Below are 7,608 nucleotides of genomic sequence, written 5' to 3'. Positions count from 1 at the left end.
CCGAACTGCCTCAGATGGCTCATCCAGCACATCAACCTTAGGCGGAAATAATACTAGCTCTTTGTATATAAAATAAAAGTTTTCAAAACTTCAAAAAAAAAAAAAAAAGAAAGAAAGAAAGAAAGGGAAAAGACCACCTGAGCAGAGGAGAAAATGTTTGCAAAATGTATAAAGGATAAAAGGAGCTTCCCTGGTGGCTCAGACAGTAAAGAATATGCCTGCAATGCAAGAGACCCAGGTTTGATACCTGGGTCAGGAAGATTCCCTGGAGAAGGGAATGGCAATCCACTCCAGTATTCTTGCCTGGAAAATCCCATAGACAGAGGAGACTGTCGAGTTACAGTCCATGGGGTCGCAAAGAGTTGGACACAACTGAGTGACTAACACACACACACACACACACACACACATAAAGGATAAAGGACTTCTTTCTAGATTTATAAAAAAAAAAAAAACTTCTAAAACTCAATAATAAAAGACCAATAATCTAATTGAAAAATGAACAGAGGATCCAAGGAAGATATAAAAATGGCTAATAAGCATGTGAAAGTTCAAAATCACCTGAGTTAAAGAAATGCAATCCAAAACTATGAGATACCACTTCACACCCAAATGGATGGCTATAATGATCATTTTAAAAATGGAAAATAACTGGGATGACCCAGAGGGATGGGATGGGGAAGGAGGTGGGAGGAGGGTTCAGGATGGGGAACACATGTACACCCATGGCGGATTCATGTCAATGTATGGCAAAACCAATACAATATTGTAAAGTAATTAGCCTCCAATTAAAATAAATAAATTTATATTTTAAAAAATTTTTTAAAAAGGAAAATTACAAGTGTTGGTGAGTATATTAGTTTTCTAGAGCTGCTGTAACAAATTATCATAAACTGAGTGCGTAAGTAGCAAAAATTTATTGTCCCACAGTATTTGTGGTGTTAACAGATAAACTGAGGCATATATAAAAATGAGTGAAGGAAAATGTGCAAAACCTTGGTATCAGGAAACACGCATGGCCCACTGGAGAAGTAAAATATCAATGGAATGAATTTGGAGAGATCTGGGTCTGACCATGCTGGCTGGAGATTTGAGTATTAATTCTAAAAGCAAAGCCACTGAAAGATTTTAAGTAGAGGTGGATTGGACTTTGAAAAGAGCATTGGTAGCAAAGGAGAGTCAGTTAGGATTAGGAGAGAAAAGTTAAATTTAGCAACAAAGAAGTTAAGTAACCTTGGATAAAACCAGTTCAGGTGAATAGACAAGATGACTAACTCGGAGAATTGGAAAGGAAGTGGAGTCGGCAAAATTATACTCCACTTAGTAAAGCTTCTCCCTATTCCGGTCTCCAGGGAAACAGATCAAAAATATACTTGGCTTGAGAAACAATAAAAGACATGTTTGCATGCATATTCACTCACAGCCGGTTCACCAGCTTCTGTTTCTGTTCCAGGATTCCACACTTACCCTGACATAGAGGGAGGACCCACGGCTGCAGTTCTTGTGATGGTTCTTTCACCACACGCTGTCCTTTCATTGCTGGGAGGGGTGGAGGGAGGAGGCTGCCACCATCCGAGATTTGGAGGCACTTCAGAAACGCAACTGTTTCCCTTTTATCTTTACTGAGCCTCTCATCCGGACTGTACAACCCAGAACCCAAAGGCAGCCCAAGTAGAAACAATCAAGCCCTAGTCACGAGAAGACCTACCTAAAAACGCCCCAAGATGCCCTGGCTACTTCAATGCTCCCAGACCGGAAAGTCCCAGTGGAAAGAGGCAGTTGTCTTAACAGATGTGGATTAAAATACTGATATCGCCAGTTTTGCTAAGTTTATAAAAACATGATCGTGTGAACACGTTGCTAAGATCCATACCATGGCCACAAACGGGACCTGGGCAAGTGGCCCTCCAGAAGGTGAAGTTTGGTTAGTGTCAGAGCAAACCACCTCCGCGGTCACAAAGGCTCCTTAAAAGGCTGTGCCAAAAGGAGGGAACTTTATTTACGGTTGAAGGTTGGTATGGAGCGGACAGAGCTAAACTCAGGGGAGGCAAGGAGGGGCTTCGACACAGTGGCTCACAGCGCGTGGCAAACCCTGGTAGCTGCACAATGAATGAAGCTGTGACTGCTCCTGGCCTAACCGCACATCGAGGTCTCCGCTGATCCAGCTTCCCACTCCAGCGTTACTCGACCTATTCGCAGAAGGGACAGCGACCTCCAGCCCACACGCCCCTTCTGCATGTTTCAAAAGGAGCGCGCCGCCTCCGGCCCGCCCCCCACTTCCGGCCTGGAAACCCGTTGGATCCCCTCAGGTCTCGCGATATTGCATCTTCTAGCCTGCGGAGCGGAGCGGCATAGTCGCCTTCTGGAATCTGTAGGAGCTAACCCTTTGGAGTGTCGTTTGGCACGTAGGCTCTTCGCCCGACCCGTTTTCTGCGACCGCCGACGGGGCTATTAAGGCTCACCGGCTCACTTAAGTCCCCCAGGCTCAAATGGTTTAGATTAGGAGCTGAGCGGCAGGGACTCGCCTTCCCACTCCGTACCCATGGCTGACTGTGGCCCTGGTAGAGTTTTGCAAAAATATTAATGACTGCCTGTTCTAGGCGTTCACTGGAACGTGTTTTTTTTACGCTCATTACACAGATAGGGAAACTGAGGCTCAAAAATGAAGGAACCTGCCGAAGGTCACAGAAAAAGGGTGAGACCAAAATTCGAACCCAGACAAGCCTGATTCCAGCTCTAAAGCCTCTTTACCGTTGCTGCGATGGAACAATTTGTGAACAATCCTTCTATCCCTAGACTCCTATAGGAGAGTGTAGCTCAGTGAAAAGTTTTGGGTTCACGCAGACCCATGAAAATCTAGACACTTTCTTGTGTGACATTGAGCAATTTGCTTAACCTTTCTGAAACTCTTTCACTAATAGATGTGGATGAGACTACATGGGATTATTGTGAGTTGTCTGTATTCAGACCCTACTCCAAATAAGCTGCTTAATAGGTGGAAGCTACTGCTATTATCACACTATAGTTTTCAATGTTTAGGGGATACTTTAAGTGAAAGAGTGAATGAATGGAGGGAGAAGTGAAATATATCTGGGCTGATACCTGGAGGTCCTTGCCTCCACCTCACAAATCTTTTATCCCCTTACCTGATGTGACTACACTTCAAAAGGCTTGAAGTGGTAAATGACTGGTTATCTTCCACAGAAGGAGGGGTAGGGGTGTGTGTGAGCTTGTTACTGAAATAAGATACAGAAAAGCACACAAATCATAAGTGTACTCAAGCATTATAAAATGAACATACTGGTGTAACCAGCCCCTTGATGAAGAAGCAAAACGTTACCAGCTCCCAGAATCCCCCTCATGTTTCCTTCTAGTCACTCCTTCCCCTGCAGGTGTAACCACTATTCTGCCTTCCAACAACAAATGTTTTTCCTGTTTTTGCATGGGTTGCAACTGGAATCCCCTGGCATGTCTCTCCCTCTCTGAGGTAGAAAAATATCTGCTGCTGCTTCTCATAAGGATTCCCTTAGTAAAGATACATGTGTCTCTGGTAGCCCTTGTCTTTGCCATTATACCCCAGATCTTTCCTTCTCCACCAGGAAGTCCCTGGGAAAGTAGGAGATGAAGATGCACTGAGCCATAAGATGGTCGTGTCTAGCCTCACATGATTCCAAATAACAGTCTTCCCTCTGCTCTGTTCAATGCACCCCTTCCCGCCTCCACTGAAACCCCTTTCTCACTCAGGGTGATGAGCTTTCAGAAACTCTGCTGTTATTTCCTGTGGTCTGGCAGTCCCTGACCCACTAGGTATGTCCTTTCATGCCCAAACTACAATTGTGGGTGTGGTTTTGTTCACTTCCAAAGGATTCCTGATGTCATATAGGTTAATGGACGTGGGTTAAGGATTCTAGGTGTTCCGTCTCAAGGGGGCAGTGTTGCCTAACACCATGAGATAATCCAATCCTTGGCCCAGTCAAGAAGCCCCATTACAGTTAACTATCATCAAACCTGTGTCACATAGGAGGAGCGTAGGCTCAAAGAAATTTAAAGGATTTGTCCAAAACTATGTATTTTGTAAGTGACAAGAATTAGACTTTGGGAATGCCATTTGATGCAGGTCTAGAAAGCTGGGTATCTCCTGAAGACCTCTATTCAAAGACACTAAAATGGACCAGTTGCGTTGTTGTATTATATATTTTTCTATCTCGTACTTAAAAGAACTCTGGGAGACAGGCGTTTTTATTTCCATATGGCATATGCAGAAACTGAGGTCCAGAGAAATTGTTTTCCCTAAATTCACAGGGATGGTGGGACTAAGTTAAGATTCAACACCTTTGAACCCATCCTTAGACGACTCCCAAAGCCTGGCTCTTTTCTGTGTCCTGAGCCACACTAAGCAGAAGGTTTTTGACAATTGCAGATATGAGTGGTACATAGATAGGGTAGGAGACTGGGGCGACATTCCAGAGAGAACAAAACATGAACCACGAAGGGGCTGATTTGATTCTCCATTACTGTGGAGCAAATCACCTCCAATTTTAGTGGCTTAAAATAACAATTTATTATTATCTTCACAGTCCAATAGGACACTCAGCTGGGCAGTTGTCACTGGGGGTCTTTTCTGCAATTGCAGTCAGATGGAGGTTGGAGCTGGAGTCATCTGAAGACTAAATTGGGCTGGATATCCAAGAGATTGCTTTTTACAATCACATGTCTGGCATCTCATCTGAATTATTTCAGAAGAGAGGAAACAGATGGGGACTAGCCAGGAATTTCTCTCTCGCCACATGGCCTTTGCCTGTGCCTTGCTTAGACTTCCTCATAGCATGGTTGTCTCAGAGCAGACAGACTTCATACATGGTGACTGGCTTCCCCTGACATTCCAAAAGGCTGAGGCAGAAGCTGCAAGACTTCTTATACCCTGTCTTTGGGAGTCATGCAGTATCATTTCCAAAGCTTGCTATCCATGAAGATGAATCATCGGGCAAGCCAAGATTCAAGGACAGAAGACAATACTTGGATGTGAATATCTAGGAAGTGTGCTTCGATAGGGACCATCTTTAGAGATTAGTTGCAACAAGGGGCTGAGGCAGGAAGGATCAACTCAGGGGATGGCATGTAGTCCTGCTTCAGCGGAACATGGTGTGCCAGAGAGAAAAAACTAGAGGTGATGGTTTGTGGCAGAGAATGGAGGGCTTCAATGACGCATTCAGGAACTGTGTATGTGGGTACACACTAGGTTTTTAGGCTGCCTGGCATCTGAGCCTCTTTCCTATGCTGGAGTATCCTCCTTAGTGGATGTCTTAGTGAGAAATCAGAAACTCACCCCCTTGACCCCCAGCAGGAAGGTCACAGAACTATGACCTCAACAGTGTACAACCAAAGCAATGATCCCACTCAGGACTCTGAGTCTTCAGCAAGTGACCCAAAGAAGCAGATGACTATTTATGAGTCATCCTAGAGGCAGCACCAGTCAGTTCTCACGGTGGTGGTGGCTATGTGAGAGCGAAGCCCAGGGGAAGCAGCTCCCTAATCAGGCTGCTCCTGGGCAAGACCTGAATGAGGTTCTGGCTGCCTAACTTCTCTTGGTACTTGACTATTTCCTGAGCCTGATTCTTGAGGCTTCCTGTCAGTTCTGTGAACTGCCTGATATCATTCCAGTAAATTCCACTTCTACTTAAGTGAACCAGAGTCCATTTCTACTGTTTGCAATTAAGTACCCTAATCGGTACAAAGACCCATTGAAAGCTTCAGCCAAAGGAAATTACATGATTAGAGCACTTTGTGGGAGAGAAAAATAGGAAAATCTGATAGAGATGGATCAAAGAGGTTAGATGGGAGGCTGTCATGACATCTGAGGTGTGTGATGAACTATGATATTGACAGTGCCAATGAAGGGGGAGAATGGGCAGGTTTTGGGAAGTCATAGAATATGGAAAAGAAAGGAGAGGAGAAAGTCCAAGTTGACAGGAATTTTGAGCCTTAATAATGAGAAAAAATGATGTTACAAAGAGAAGGAGAACTAATTTGAGAGGGAAATCATTCATTCATTCAGTTAACAAACATTAAGTGCCTGCTCTATGCCAGGCACTGTTCTAGGCATTAAGAAGTCAGCAGTGAACAAAGTCCCTGTTCCGGTGATAGCTCAGTTGGTAAAGAATTTGCCTGAAATGCAGAAGACCCCAGTTCGATGATTCTTGGGTCAAGAAGATCCCCTGGAGAAGGGATCGGATACCCACTCCAGTATTCTTGGGCTTCCTTTGTGGCTCAGCTGGTAAAACAAACAAACAAACAAACAAACAAACCACCTGCAATGCAGGAGAACTGGGTTTGATCCCTGGGTTGGAAAGATCCCCTGGAGAAAGGAAAGGCTACCCACTCCAGTATTCAGTCCTAGAGAATTTCATGGGCTGTATAGTCCATGGCATCGCAAAGAGTCGAACACGACTGATCAACTTTCAGTGAATAAAGTGAAATTTCATTCCTTGTATTAACAAGTATATGCATGAGATCATGAAACTGCCTTCATAAAGCTTCAGTTTGTGGTGCCACAAACACACGGCAAAATATGTCTAGCTGGCATCCAGAACTTCAAGAAGGATCCTATGAAGGAAGGCTGGGCCTAAAGACAGATTGGTAGTCATTCCCAAAGACATTCATTCATTCACTTATTGAGCACCTACTATGTACTTAGTACCACTTTTGCCATATTGTTCAACTGCTAAGTCATGTCTGACTCTTTGTGACCCCATGTTCTGCAGCATGCCAGGCTTCCCTGTCCTTCACTATCTCTTGGAGTTTGCTCAAACTCATGTCCATTGAGTCAATGATGCCATCCAGCCATTTCATCCTCTGTCACCCGATTCTCCTCCTGACCTCAATCTTGTATCCAGTGTCAGGGTCTTTTCCAGCGAGTTGGCTCTTCATGTCAGGTGGCCAAAGTACTGTAGGTTTAGCTTCAGCGTCAGCTCTTCCTGTGAATAGTCAGGTCAGATTTCCTTTAGGAGTGACTGGTCTGATCTCCTTGCTGTCCAAGGGACTCTCAAGAGTCTTCTCCAGCACCACAATTCCAGCATCAATTCTTCAGTGCTCAGCCTTCTTTATGGTCCAACTCTCACATCCGTACATGATTACTGGAAAAACTATAGCTTTGACTTGGCAAAGTGATGTCTCTGCTTTTAATACACAGTCTAGGTAAGTGGTTGTAAGTACTTTGGCTGTTGTTCTGAGATAGGAAGACTGGAGAATTTTGAGCACAGCAGGTGCACTGCATGATTAATGTTGTGCTTTAAAAGGATCACTCTGGCTGCTATGTATAGAGTATGCTGGCGATGTGTGAGGGCAGAAACAAGGAGATCAACTAAGAGATAACCACAGTCATTCAAAGCAAGAGACCACAGTGTCTTACACCATGATGGTAATGATGGAGAAGGTGACATATGTCCATACTCTAGCTATAAACTGAAGGAAATCCAACAACATCTGCTGATGGATTGGATGTGAGATGTCAGGGAACTAAAGGTGCCCAATGACTCCAGTGCTTTTGACAGGAAGATCAGTTGGCATTTATGGAACTGGAAGGATTGAGAATTGTATCTAAATCTTAAA

This window comes from Capricornis sumatraensis, chromosome 3, assembly GCF_032405125.1.
Source record: "Capricornis sumatraensis isolate serow.1 chromosome 3, serow.2, whole genome shotgun sequence".
Lineage (NCBI taxonomy): Eukaryota > Metazoa > Chordata > Mammalia > Artiodactyla > Bovidae > Capricornis > Capricornis sumatraensis.
Note: the sequence above shows the minus strand (reverse complement) of the source record.